The 16,130-nt window shown below is 33.5% G+C and overlaps 1 protein-coding gene across 1 annotated transcript in view; it reads left to right on the forward strand.

The window, feature by feature from the left end:
- The window catches only part of Stet (stem cell tumor), a 336,681-nt gene that overhangs the window by 224,616 nt on the left and 95,935 nt on the right, over positions 1-16,130 (forward strand). The gene's annotated exons all lie outside the window — the stretch shown is intronic.

The following is a 16,130-nucleotide window of genomic DNA, read 5'->3' on the forward strand; positions in this document are numbered from 1 at the left end:
CGTATCAGCGCTGGCTTTAATTTTACTAACTGGATCTTTTTATTAATCATATTGTATGGTAGTGCTATTTACAGGTGGAAGCTCTCATATAGCTTTACTCTTTTTCACACATCGTTGCTACGAGACTAACAAAGTCCAGAGAGAGATCAAGAGATTCTCGCATTCCACTTTTCCTGCGCTTCTCGCTTTTAAAACAAAAGACGATCATTCATTCATATGTGTAGCACGGCATAAACTAGTTTCCCTACGTCATGGTAATGAGGACGGAGTGAGAGAAACTGTTTAAGCTGTAGAGCTTAGCTTGTGGAGTATTACTGAAGAATGTAACACGTTTTACAATTCTTGATTTAAGGTTCATAATTTATGCTTTCAAAAATAGTTTTTTGTATGAAGGAGATCTGAAAATATAAAAAATCACATAGAAAACATTTGGCAAATGAATTGATATTATTTATTATTTTGTAATTAAACCACTTTTTCTTAAGCCATAAAATTTATGTAACCACATGTACGTCCATAATTTTCCTAAATGTTTTTATATATTTTAGATAGATCCCAGCTAGAAAAATCAGTTGTAATTGAAAAATCAATAATTCACTTTGATTTCTAAAATTAGCGTTATTATCTGTTTGCATTCCTTGATTTTAAAACAAAGAACAGCTGAAAATATCGTTCTTCTGAATATAGCGCACACAAGATCGAGGGTTGCGATGATTGAAACCCGAATTCCGCCAGTTGCCTGAATTCTAAAGGTGCATACACACTGTCGCAACTTCTACAGCGTGGTATCATCGACTGGTTTAGTAAAGACGGATTCACACATATCAGTTTGTGACGATTCAATATTATCAGTATCGCTGATAAAAAATATTCCATTGCTTCATAACAAAACAATTTCCAATAATTGTTCGTACTTATCAATACTGTTTTTTTCTTCAGTATCGAATTCATAATCTCTACTTATAGTTAGACTATAAGGTTGTTTTAAAAAGTAATGGCACTGGATCTCTAAAAATGTTTATTTGAATTTAGCGCCTTGTTTATAAAATAAAAATCAATCCTTAAATATCCCCTTCATAATAATTCTATTGGGGAGCACAGGAGATGTCCTATTTATGAAAACAGTGCTGAAAGTCTTCAACTGCCAACTTCCTTAGAAAAAAATTGAATCGTATTACTCTTTAAACATACCTCGTATATGGACTTGATTATTCTTACTTTTTCCTCGATGTTCTCTTGGAATTGTTCGAATGAAACCAGTCGCAAATTTCGAGCTAAAAGAAAACCTTTTTTTCATATCTCTGACGGCTTCCTGGTTCATGTAAAGAGCCATAAAAACAAACTCAAACAGGACTTTCACCATTAAAAATACGAGTTTCTAAATTTCTCATTAGACCTGTATGAAAGTATCACCAATAGATTCTTATTCTTTTATTGAAAATAACATCAAATTTGACAGAATTCATAGTTATTAATTTAGTTTCTGAAGATATTGGCTACAACTTTCTCATTCATAAACGGAATTTTGTGATTTTTTACCAATTGCGACTAAAGCTAGAAAATCATTAAAGAAAATTGTAGGTACTCTGGAGCAAGAAACGCATAATATTAAAATACCTAATATTATTTATTACAGGTAATAAAATATACTGAGACTTATAAAGGGAGGACACAGTGACATAGAGACCAATTTTGATGAAACTTTACTTGGCAAATCTTTGTCGATAATAAGTTGAACGTGTTTGACCGTTTATCCAAATAGATCTTAATAATTGAGATAAGGGTATGTAAAATTTTAAACATTTCGTGGTCGTGTGTTCGATCCTCCATATATGTAAAACCTTGTTTTTTTTTTACTAACATATACTACATTGTAATAACTTATTTTACATAACGTAATTAAAAAATTAATACATTAATAGTAATAATAACTATCATAGTAACAGACCAAAAGGGTAGTCGAGTATCTTACCAAATACTCTGCTACATTCCCTTGAAGTATAAGGGTGTAGTACCAAAAATACACCTCACAGTACATGTATTAATTATGTTGTATAAAATAAGTAATCACAATGTAAAATAAATAAACGCTCAAACACATATTAACTTATTTTCGACAAAGATTCACCAAGTAAAAGTTCATAAAAATTGGTCTCTCTCTCATTGTGCCCTCCCCTTGTTAGTCAGAAGCTAGCGAAAACGACACGTAAAGAGAGATAAACAAAAAGAAATGATGGGACGTTTAAGATATTTGACAAGGTGAAAAATGGAAAATAGAAAAATCGAGAGGCGCGAGAAATCGGTGTCCATGATCGAACCTGGAAGCAAATTCCGGTTGGAAATCCTGGGAATCGCAATAAATAAAAACACGCAGAACTGGTCGGGGACATGGATTGAATGGAAGAGTACGGCCGTTGGAAACCGCGTACCTCATGATTTTTCAACCCCGCTCTACCGTCGTTTACCAAACAATTCCCAATTGCCTTGTCAAAAAGTTCCGGCCAAAAATGGCCGCTGATTTATAGGCCATGGATTTATCATCCGCGCCGCGGAAGCGCGGAAAACAAAAAACGCGGAAGTAGAATGGAACCTGCGGACAGAGAGAAAGAGAAAGTGCTCCCGTACAGAAACCAGGATCCGAATCGAAAATCCCATGAAAGAACTGAGGGAAGAAGGGAGAAGAGGCAGACGCGTAGCCAAAAACGTTCGGTTATTGCGCGAATGAAATAAAATGTAGAGAGTGAGAAAATTTTTTAATGCATTTATGTTGCAAGAATCGGTAGTTGAACTACAGCGACCAATAAGTATTTAAATAATCACTGTTTCAAAAAAGAAAAAGGGATGTAAATAAACATAATAATATGAGGGGTACCCATAAGTCAATCTTATGTATACAAGTAAATTAATTAAGTTAATGTATTTGTATAAAAAAGTAATTGGAAAATTACCAAAATGTGATGACAAAAGGTGGTAGATATTGATGGAGATTATTAGTTAATTAGATAGGGTAAGTGCATCTTATTCTGGACGAAATCTAATACTGGACATTAGCTATATCTTTAAAAAATGAAACGCAGCAAAATGGCCAACCTCCTAAGGTAAGGAGAGGATTCCTTGCTATCACTTTTGCAGTTTAGCTACTTTGTTGGATTTCATTTTTTAAAGATATAGCTAATGTCCAATATTAGGTACACTTACCCTACCTAAATAAGACATTTTTTTCTATTCACCCTCCGCCTGTAAACTGGATCGTTTACCACCCAGACCATTCCTGCGTTTGCATTTTTCGTTGCCTTGTTTAAAAAAATGAAGGTATCACATAGCAAATACAAAAACATAAGAGAAAACTATATGAACTCAGTTTGTAGACGGTGTAATAATTGTCAATAAAGGTAGAGTTGCAGAGGTAGGGTTAATTATAAATGTACGAATAATACATTAAGTAATACGTAGACATGTTTAGCTACTATAAATACGTACATGCGTCTAGTGCACAGTCATTACCAACAAATGTTAACATTCATTTCATGAAACGTGTACGAGTGACAATATTACACGCTACTTAGACAGTATTGGATGACTTTACGGCAGAAAAAGCTGTATGTTTATTCCAGCGGCGTGTTATATTTCTGTTGTCTCCGATCCATTCTATCGCGAAACACGACAAGAGTCGCGATCGCTTCGTTTCCGAGAGTATTTTAAACTCTCGTCGGTCATTAATACACATCCGTTTGGTGTGGCCGTGGGCTTGTGGGCGAGGGAAAGAGACGAGGCGGCAGCGGGCAGAGGAAGAGGGGAGTTGCGGTCTATAGCGGCAAGTACGCTTCTGCGAATGAATTATCGCGGGAACGCGTCGCGGAATCGTTTCGGCTGCCTTGTACATGTACCCGCCTACCTCGATATATTTGTATTTATGAATATATAAGCGAACGAGACCGACGAAAATCGTTGTAGTACTTATTCTGTCCGCGTGGAAAACATGCCGGATGAATTATCATGGTTCCGCTGTCATTTTAACAGCCCGCCCCTGCGCGAACCCACATTGTTTTCCCCTTCCTTACAGATTTATCGTTCATTACGAGACGATTTCTGATAAAAAATAAAAATATGCATAATATTTCTGCTGGCTCTGGTGCGTTCGTGTTAGAGAAAATATTGGAATTTTTTGTAGAAATATTCAGTATGCTCGCACTTTTATTGATAAATGCAGCAGAGAGATGAATTCTCCAAGTTGGGGGATGGTGGGTGTTATATGTATTTATATATGGCTTAATGTCTTGGAAATTATTAACTATAGAGAGGACGTTGTGTATTTTTCAATGATATCCTACGATAAAGTTAAACGGTTTCTGAAGGTTTATTTGATTAAATATTATTTATATGAATTGTGACTTGTGATTTTAATGCACACAAACTTGCGATATTGAAATTAAAGTATTTCCTAGACTGATTTTTAACATAAATACTGTCTTTTAGTAGTTATTAAATAGCTTAGTACTATTTTACACAGATAAAATTAATTATGCAACATTTAGTCTCTGCTGAAACTATCTAGTAACAAATCATAATCACATAGGATATTTTTAAAAATATGGGACCTTTTTGAAGAATAGATTTTAGATAAGAAAAGTTTAATTCTTCAGTTATATGGTATTTTGTATTGCTTACTATGTACTAATCTCTTGAATTCGAGTTACTTTACTAATATGAACGAGGCATTTCTAGAGACTTTCAGTACCATGGCGTGGATGGCGCGCAAATGCACCAGTAGAAATGTCTTTACATGCAAGACTGACCACGCGCTTCGAAGATTCGTATGTGCAAAATAGTGGCAGCAGTACACTATACATTTTTGTGTAAAGAACACGATAACTAATTTTATTCTATTAATTTAATACATTATGCCCTAATTTATCATTTAAGAAAAATCACTTATTCTCATATTTTGTCTAGCAGATGTAAATTCAAAATCTTATTTAATAAATGTCATATATTGATTGTTTTTAATCAATTAAAAGATATTGATCATTTTATGATGATTTGGATGTGTATGATATGTATATTCATTTATAATTAATAACTGTATTACATTATTCGTTGTTATTAACAAGTAAAGCAATTTTCTGCAACTGTTAAAAAATTCGTAGCTTCTAGTATAACAGAAATTTTTAATATAATAATTGATATGACATGTACCATCCTTTTTACAATATTAATTCATTTCTTGTCAAACCAAACATAAAAATTCTAAAAACATTGTGTAGTTCTCTGAAAACACTGTAGTGCCATAATTTAATCACTTATAAGTGTAATTTGACTGCTTTGTATTGTCAACTGCTATAGATGGCTATATAGATAATCCATTGATTTATGGCTGATAAATAAATAAATAAAATACAACCAAATTCAATTCGACACGCTTAATAAAGTCTAAAATGTTTACGTGAATCCACATTTAAGCAGTGATCATTCGGTTCTCTTTTAGAACTACCAATAACCAGATTGTGCAAAGAATCATGATCGCGCAGTAGCGGTAGAACGACCATTTAATAGGTGACGAAAATGGCCGTGCAAATAGCGGAGAATTAGGAAGATCACAGGAAGACAGAGCAAGTGTGAGGGCAGTCGGGCTAAGTGGTGGCTAAAGGGATACAAGAAACGAAAGGAACAGGCGAGCAAAAGCAGAATCGGACACCTCCCAAGTGGCTCGGAATGGACAATCTCGAGGGTATGGATAATTTATGCGTGCAATTAGGCGGCGGCGGGGGCTTGTAAATTAATTGGGAAGATGGTAGTAAAAGTTAATTTGGTAGGTAGCCAGGGTACTGGCAGTCGTTTGGTTCAGATGGCGCAAGGAGTGCCTCTCGAGATCTGAATTCGTGGGGGGTAAGAACCATAATCGGACCCTCTTGGGAAACAGAAAAATGAAAACGAAAGCACTCGAAGAGAAAGTAGTTCTCGAACGTACGTGTAAGCACGTAATTGAATTATTTTCAACCTGGTCATTTAACATGCAAGCATTATTTATATCATTTTCTTCGAATAAACTAATTAGTCAAACAAAATGCTAAGAAAAGTATTTTATGTAATCAGTGTGCAGATTCGGAATAAACATTTTGTATATTTTTCTTACTCTAGTTAATTGTGTAGATGACCATTTGTTTAAACGAAATAACTCTGGAAAATTATGTTAGAGTTTAAAAAAAAACAAAAAAAAGGTTAAGAAGTGTAATGATTTACAGGCCATGAATAAAAAGTACAATTTAAAATTTCGTTCTGAAACACCTACAATAGTAATATTACACTGGGTCACAACTCGGCGTCTGCAGGGTGAGAGTATCACAGTCCACTATCTGAAAGTTAAAAAAATGACAAATGACTCAGTCTTCAAGAACTTACTACTATAACATTCATTATCCCTTTTATACCGAGTAACTTTCATTCTTATTGAATCATCTTGTATATTTTCTTCTTACACGTAATGATACAATAGTTTAATACCTCGATTTGATTATGCTTGTATTCTATCTGGTTGTTGTCGAAACATGCTGATTAAAACGTGTTTGGGGGAATTGAGTGAAACTATGGTAATACATTTTCATTAATGCAGAGAGAAGCATTTTCCCTACAAGGGAAATATATTAAGGCAACAATATAATGAAGGGTTAACAGGATTAGAAAGCTAGGGCAAATTACATCACCAATTGTCCCAATCGAACATTATTTGCTACGATAGCACGTGCAAATTTGGCCTCAGCTAGGAGTAAGATGAACAAAATTAACGCCAACTGCCTCGAGCGATTGAGAAAGTTTGACTTCGAATCGCGTCGCAATTCAGAGGAACTAATTACGTACCACAGTTTCTGCTTTCGTCCGTCTGTCCTAACACGAATTAGTGTATATGGCAAATCGTTCCTTTCACGAAACACAATTACACCTATCGATTTGCCTCGGTTTCAACGAAAATACTTTGCTACAGATTGCATTGCTTGGGACAAACTGTGCATGTGCAAAGTGCAATATATACTTTACGCATAGAGTCCTTCACTTGTTAATGAACAAATTTTGAAAATGTGAGGAAATGAACATTTTTTCTGCAAATGGTATATTATTATTACTTAGTTTATATTATCATGGTATATTACCTTCAGTCAAATGTTTGAACATTCAAATTTTCAAATATAAAAATTCTCAAATTTTCAAATTTTCAAATATACAAATTCTCAATCTTTAAAATTTCCAAATTTTCAAACCTTCTAATATTCAAATCTAACTATCTTGTCAAATCTTATTATCTTGTCTGTAATATAAAATATTTAAAGACTTAGCTATGTACAGTTACAACAACAAAAGAATAAATAAAGCAAGGGATGAATTTACTAACAGAATTGAAAATATGTGTCAAAGTTTAACAGACAGGTACAGAAGAATATTGATGGTATACTACACATGAGCACATCGTTTTTATTTGTCAGTGAAAATTTTAATTTTTTTATGCTTCGTAAATATTACTCGCACGCATGCATTTATTATTTATCATTATTAATGACAGTAATAATATTAGTTTAATTTATCGCCTTGGCCACGACAATGGTACTTTCTACGGCTGAACATAAAAACAGATCCTTTCGAGTAGTCCACAAGTTCTTGCACACTGCAGTTGCATTAGTGGAATCCTACCTTCATAGTGTCTGTTCGCTTACGATTAGAGTACAGTGGATGTTTAGAGCTGAAACCAGATCTCGAGTATAAGCACGAAGCTGTTTCAGTTTAGCGACAATATAATTGCAAATCCTCTCGGACGTGTCGTAGACAACTATCTAATGGCGTTCATAGACTGTGCCAGAGCTTTCTTGTTCTCAGATATTTGTCTTTGTCTTATTGGCTATATTTCAATGCATTCAGTGTGATTTGATAACAGTTTTAATACATTGATCACCACGTTGAGCTTGCTAAAAATTCTATCACATTAGCAGTGATTCTAATTTAAAAAAGGGAAACGTTTTTATTTCTCGTCTTCTTTTAATAACTATTAGTGTAGTTTTTTATTACTGTAACTTCTTAAAATGCATCATATCGAGCTTAAAATTCGTGTAAAATTCATTCTTGCAAACTATTAATATTATCAGTGTTTACCATAGATAATATTAATCACATTTCTGGTTTATTTCCTTCAGAGATATTTAAGTTTTAATAAAACCGATAATGAATTTCCTGGCTCATAATTACCAAACTTGTAATCAAAACTCAAATCATGATATACCGATGTAGAAATTGGCAAAAACTCCAGAAAACGTGTAATGAAAGACTCTTCTTTGTGTTAGTCTAATGAACCGATTACACGTTGGATTCTAATTTAATTCGAGATTGAAAATAGAGTAGAATGAATAGAATGGAGTCGAGATTACAATTTCGAAGCGCCGAGTCCGTGTTGACGACATTGTCTTGCTTTTACAATTCACTCGCTTTTGGCTGAATAACTTTTAATTAGATCAAAGTCAAAAGACGACGAGGAAAGACAAAGCCCCTTGATTTTGGATTACCCTGTGCTCTCTGACACAGGGAATTTTTGGAAAAAAATACGATTCATTCTCGCTATCTGATAGAGTAACGAATATTGTAGCAGGAACCAGGAACGTTAATCATAAATTTATAAAAGATGTTAAGAGGAAACTAGACCGAAGACTTTTTATTACAGACTGCTAAAGGCAATTTGCAGCGATGCGCTGATTGACTTAATCAGTCTCATTTCTCGAGAAATGCATTTTCTGACTCGAGCCTTTATACTTCAATCTCTTACCCATGAATAGAAATTAATTTAATAAAAGAAGATAAAAGCGTTCAATAGCATCTTAACTTGAGATATCTTAAGATTTTTAAGATCTCGTGAAATTCTCATGAAAATGCTAAAAATGGGAAATAAAAGAGTGTGGACAAATTAAATTGATATAGGAACAGAGAAACTGAAAAGAACAATAATCGTGTAAAGTCTCATGAATAGAACACATTTTTAAAGAAACGTTAATTAAATGTTGAAGTAGCTAACATTATTGTTATTGAAAACATAATGAAATGAATATACAGTTGCACAACATTAGTACAAAATAAAAGCCTTTCACAGATACATGTTTTACTATATGTTCACTGATAAACCAGAACAATGTCATTAACAGTTCCAAATATAGTTAAATCATTCAAATCATATCACTTAAAACATAAAATACTCAATACTTCCATCACATTAGTTTGAGAGAATTAAAATATTTAACACCTGCCTAATTTCACCATATAATCACCTTAACAATTACGTGCACGGAAAAAAATATTAAACTACAGTTGTTAAAGTCCTTTGTAGAATTTACAAAAGTACTTTAACACGCCTGAGTTTGACAGAATTAATAAGAGTGGACTCTGTAGATTTAACGATGTTACTCTTACTGTAATCAAGTTACCTTTGTAAATGTTACAACAGTTTACTCTGTTGAAACCTACTTAGACAGCTTTTGTTAGACCAATATAATCATATTTTCCCTTGTGGAGCTTTGGTGGTAGTCATACAGTATTCTCTTTATGGAAGAGTTGAGTAAATTTTTGCAGCAATGCAGACTGCTTTGTAAGGTCAACTTCTGCAGGATCCACTTGTCTAACTTTTTTGTCCCTCCAATTACGTTCAGGTGACGGGTAATTGATGTTGCACTTGCTGCAAGTTGTACAGTTGTCTTGAAAACATCACTACCTAAGGAATCACTTCATCCACGGCCTTCCTACTTTTCAGTACATTCATCTCCATTATGAAACTTTTCGAACCAATAAATGTTGAACGAGCTTTGATAAAACATTTTCTTAATAAAATGCGAGATTTTCCTCGATGATTGGAAAACAGTTTGCCCAAGTTTATATTACAAAAAAAGATATTTGTGAATGACTTTGTAAAGTGTTTCTGTTTGTAAAAAATATTACAACGATTAAATTATTCCCTTTAACTTGGATATTTGTGTTAAAGAATTTTAGATGATGCTTGTACTTTGGAGAACGCACGTAATAGATTATCTTGTTTCTGAAAAAGGATTAACTGAATATTACATAGTAGAATAGCATAGACAGCAAGTTACAGTATTAAATAATAAGTTGTGAAGAAAGTAGTATCAAATGGGAAATATAGCACAAAACATGTTAAATGGTATGATTTCTGCAATTCTACTCTATATTATATTTTTAATAAAATATTTAAAAAATTTTAATTCTATGTACATTAATATAACATTTCTTCTGTTTACAACTAGCCCAGAATATGAACCGCTCAGAGGCCAAACCGATCAAGTCCTGTTTTTGTCAAGATTTAAATTTGATTAACAAAGCACATAATTAATAGCCAGCTTTTAAAAAATTAAAAAATGTACCTATATAGTTATATCTACTATCACAAAATAATAAAACTGTGTATGATTTCTAACTAACATTTAACATATTTCCGTAGCCATTTTGACAAATTTTAAGTTCTCCATTACCTCTTGAACCAATTACCTCTTGAACAATTCACTACAGTATGTTACTTTGACTGTTTACATTAAGCTGAAACTTAAATTACATTATTTATCGTATTATCTACTTTTCTTTATTTTTTGTTTTGCGTATTTGATCAGTATGTCATCTGAGCGACTCATGTATTAACTCAGTTCAGCCATTTAACATTGAAACACCCTGTAGAAAAGTCAGAGATCGAAACCGAAAGTGAGTGAAATGATCTGTCAGTTTCAAGGTAATATCTAAAAGCCGCGCCTGAGCAAAAACGAACAAGATATAATAAATTCCAGTTGAATCCACGTTTCCGTCCCTTGGTAATTTTCGACCACGTCCGCCGCTTCTTTACGATCGCCGGATATCGAATCTTCGTGAGATTTCCGGCACGACGTTATTTCAACGATTTCGCGGTTTTCCAAGCCGGATTTCAATGGTAGAACTGGCCGAGCCCGTAAATTTTTCTTTCCCCCGTGCCGCCGTTTCTCTCCCCTTTTCCGCAGCTAGAATTTCGCGCTGAACTTTCTCCATTCGTTTTCGGTTCACGGCGACACGGAAGGAAGTGGTGCGTTTCAGTACCTTCGAAAGCACGTCACTTCTGCACGAAGAATCCGACGAGATTCCACGCGCACTGTTCTCGAGCTCCCTCGAGGGCCGGAGTGTCAGGGAAGACAAGGAAATTGGTGTGTGTCCCGATGCTTTGCGATTCCAGAGAAGTTACCCGATCCGAGAACTGAGCAGTGATACTGGGGAATATACTGCCGACGATTCGAATACATTAACGCATTATCAACGCCACGTTAGGTAGCGTGAATGCGTTTCAATTTCACGCCGTTCAAGTTTTAAAAGGACGCGCATTAATTGAGATTGATATTGTAAGCCACAATAGCCTTCGCACACTTTATAAATTAGTAGGTACAGCTGTCTCTAATATTCACTAGCATGGAACATCGACATTTGTAATATTTCATGAAATAGGGTAATGATACCAATTACACCGAGAATGATAACAGATTACATACTGTGTCCTCCTCTTTATTTTCACATGGGACAAGTTGTAACAGTTTGAAACTGAAAATATTTGATTTTATTACACTGTCAGTTTATTTATTATTGACTAGGGTGAGTTAGTCGTACAACAATCTATTGTTTACCTGCGTTTAGTATTGTATTTTTTTGTATTATATTTTGAATTATCACTACGCAGTAATTAAATGCTCAGTATTTTATGACAAGACATAAACAGCGAATTGATTAATCGATAGGCAGCTAGACGTAAGGATTTGTCTTTTCATAATTTAGAACCTGTTTTATCTCGTGTCACTTTATCAAGCTTAGAAAAACGACGATGGTTGTTGTACATCTTACTTATAAAGAAAGTTTTTTTGGAACATGTGCATTGCTCAGAAATTATCAAGCTTTACCATTTTTCTGCACTTTATAATTCATTAAATTTTATTATAAAATGGTAGTTTGTTAATACATGTTAATACAAATTATTGATATTATTTCAAATATTACGTTCATCCGTAAGAAAATATTCTCCAAATTTTTTAAATCATTTTTAAACTTGGCACATAGTAAAAATAAACCACTATGTATTACATATAGCACATAAGCGATTGAGCAGTAGTTACGACTAAATAGCGCCATAAATTCCACACGACTTTGTGGAATTTCAGTACACTATCGTCCACGTTTTAATATCAACGACATTGAAACTCGTCTGACTTGAGTACCTATAGTCATGCCCATAAACTTGGGGAGAGCCAAAGTTTGCAGCAAGTCTACTTTGTTCCGGGTTGCGCATTTGGCAGTTTCCATACTGCTGAAACGTAGCCTCAAAACGTTCCTAAACGAAATTCAGTTCAACTATTCGAAACAAGAACCTGCTGTGTGAGCTGCTTCTGAATAAATGAATAAACTTTACGAAACAGTTGAAGCTTTTTGTTTTTTCTCCCTTTTCGTAAGTTTTAGTACTAGCCGTTTTTGTAACAAGGATTATAATTTCAGACAAGATGGTGACACTTTGGCAGTCAAAATGATTTTTAATTTCCAAAGCAATTTTATCATCATTTTCTTCCGTAATTTTCACACTTATGCGAGGCAGCATAAGTTTACGAATTAATTTATGATAATGTAATAAGAATACATATAATTCTTTTGTTTTCTTTAAATGAAAGGAGGATTGAAATTCGATCATGAACATAATTTTATAGACGAAAGAATTTTGAGATACGAAGTTCTTTGGAAGCTTAACTGAATATAAAAACACTTAGCATTTATTGAAATTAGTTATATAGCATATCATGCCATGCAATTTCGGATGCAGCAGAAATAAAGTTCCTTCCACTTCATGAAATTTCTACGTTCCTTTCGTATTAACGTAATTGGATCTACTTGGCAGTTATTCACGTCATTGGTTTTAAAGCTTGTAATTTAACTAAAGTAGAATATCCTCTGCTTGAATGCCAATTATTTTATTTTCATCCACCAAACTGTTCGTTTCCAGATTTTATTAATTGCGTTCCCTTAATAGCTAAAAAGACGCTTAGTATTCATTTCTTTTCATTTTTATAATTTTGTACAATCCAATTAGGAGCGACAAGCAATTTCCTATGGTAACACCTTCCCCTAATACAGTGTAATTTTATTACCGAAACACGTATATGTTTCTACCCTCTTTACTTCTCCCCTTACTTCCTTCATTCTCATCCTTGGTTCAATTAGGCAAGCTGCCAATTTTATTCTTTGGCTAAAGATCCGCCGTCTCAGATTTTTCTTACCAAAATTATTAATATCCGGCTGTGTACACGATAGGGATTAACTGATCGAGCAATTTGCTCTGCCTTGCTATATCTACTTTCTATTCAACTTGATGTACAGGGTGTTTCATGATATACGAGATCTGTGTCAGCAGTGTATGAACATACTTCCTATTTAACTTTATTACCATTTTATGTATATTGTTTCCCTACTAATATACAGCTGCTTTTCTTTATGGAAAGTGTTTCGTAATGGTCACATTCACTGTCACTGCAAGTCCACCGTCGATGTTGTGTGAACTTCTTAGTCTATTAAAACTTCCAAAAAAATATCGAGCACTGTTAGTAAATTGTTAAACAGAATCCATTATCCTAGTATTGTATTATAAGGTAAAATTCATTACGGCCTAGAAATCAGGTCAAAAGATACGTGTTTCTGCAAATTTTCTTTTTTTTCTTTCAGATCCTCTGGGTTTTCATGAAATAAATATATTTTTTTATATCTGTATAATGTGAGCATAGATATACATAGAATATTTTTATACACGAGGTAACATTAATAATTCTTCACAATAAAAATGGATTGTAAATAGAGGCATATTTTCTTCATAAGGTCGTCGACTAGGCATCAGCTTTGAGAACAAGTACACGTCGTATGCCTCATGGGTATCTTTCTATGATATTATTGAAAATAATGAACCTAAAGTTGGCTAGGTCGACTGTCTTAAATATTTTACACTAATAAGATTAATTACAGATTAGTTAGTTGACGTTGAACAACCAATACAGTTCATTTGTCACTTATTAATAGGTCTAAGACTATACATTGTTTCATTAGACATATTTTCTGATCTGTAAATATGTAGGCAATGTTATTTAACTTGTTAGTAGGAAAGAAAACTACCAATTGCAATAAATACATTGCAATAAATACTTTGCAATAAATACTTTTTCTTACATTTTGTTCTATAAAAAGTGTTTTTCCTATAATAATACTCAGTAAAATTAAAGAACTGTATTTAATCCAACGTAAGTACTTTCTCACGTTTTGGTATTAGTTTTGTAATGAACATTAGAAGTGAAATTTCGCTTAGCCATTTTTATTGGTGAGAGCAAGCAGTCTGAAAATTAGGAAAATTACGGAAGATTAACTTTAAGATAGATATTACTTTCATCTGGCTCAAAGTAATTCACTCTGCGATTGAGTTTCACTTTTTCCACTTCTTTCCTCATTTTCCCACTTCGTCAAAGAAGGAGGAAGACGAATCCTTTTCACCAGAGGCGAGAAAGAGTTTTTTGCGGTCCTGAATTAAGTCATAATGAAGTACGCAGTAAAAGGTTGGCAAGGTTCTCCCTTCCTTCCTCTGTCTTTCTGCCTTCCTTTTTCTGTCTGAAGCGATCTCATTCTTTCCAACTGTATGTACACTGCCCTCGTGCAAAGGACATGACAGAAAATAACGTTTTGTTGGGTGCTCCTCGGATAAAGAAAATAGAAGAGTTGGAAAGATGAAGAATGAAAGTTTGCGATGACGTTATTTCTTCGGACACAAGTCCACACAATATCGAGTTTTGAATCCCAAGCATTAAAAGTTTCGTCAACTTGCTTTAATAGATATGATAGAAATAAAGGCTAAAATGTTCTTTGACGTTTTATTAGTGTGGAGCTGTTCAGCATATCTGGAGCTGTTAAGTCCCTAAATGTACTTAAATATACTAAATATACTTAATATACTTAATATCTCGTTCGACCTTATTTATAACGATTATTGTACTATAAAAACAGAGAAGTACAAACAAAAAAAATGGTAGAACTAATAAAAAAAGAAAAGAAGATTTACACAGTATACAATGATGTACGTTGAACAACCGAAACTTGAATGTACTCGTAGTTCGAAATGTAGGGAATTTAATTGAATCGATAGTGGAATCGCAGTGTAATCATGTTTAGTTGCAGGTACAAGAAGGCTGCTCTAATTATGGGCATTGTAAATTATAATTAACACCGATTCACAGCAATTCCAAGCTAATGCGAACAAATTTAAGTAGTTGCTCTGTTTTAGAAATTTCAATTATCTTGTGAAGATTGTTATTTCGTACTTCGTCCCATTGGATTTTTGTCTTTTCACTTGACGTTTTGCTATAATCATATGTAGGTAAGCACAAAGATTTGTCACTGTAATTCTAGACATACATACATAGGAAGGCGAAATGGAAAAAATCAAAATTATGTGATTGTTTCCTAATAGTGAAACAATGTCAACTTTTTCTCTCTCCTGATTAAGCGCTTAGTAGGTCCCATTTTATATTACCAAAATTTTTTTTCCATGTGTTATTTTCCATGTTTCAATACAGATTTCCACAGATAAAGAGAAAAGAATTTATTGAGATGTCAGGAAGTCTTTAGAGATCTTATTCTCTACAATATATGTACTACAGTACAATACATAGAATACATAGTTACATGCCTACTTATGTTTCAAAAATTTTGTATTTTATAATATTTCGTACTCTGGAACCATTAAGGGATCCTTCATACGTTCACTTGACAGGGAGTCCATATTCATAGAAAAACAGTCAAAATTCTTCGAGTATAAATCTTATAATACATATATCTTGTTAAATTTTCAGCTTCTTTCATACACTCATAAAAAAGCTAAGATATAAAAAATCCTCCCCACCCTTTAGTGTAGCCTTGGCAAAGAGGATAGAAAATAAGTAGGATTTCATAATTTCTCAAAAAGATAAATTTATACTATCAATACAAACATTTTTCAATCAAAATCCGATTTTGACAGCTTAAATACAAATAGCTATAGAGAACAAATTTGTCCTATCCTAGAAAGCAAG

Source organism: Calliopsis andreniformis, chromosome 10 (genome assembly GCF_051401765.1).
Source record: "Calliopsis andreniformis isolate RMS-2024a chromosome 10, iyCalAndr_principal, whole genome shotgun sequence".
Lineage (NCBI taxonomy): Eukaryota > Metazoa > Arthropoda > Insecta > Hymenoptera > Andrenidae > Calliopsis > Calliopsis andreniformis.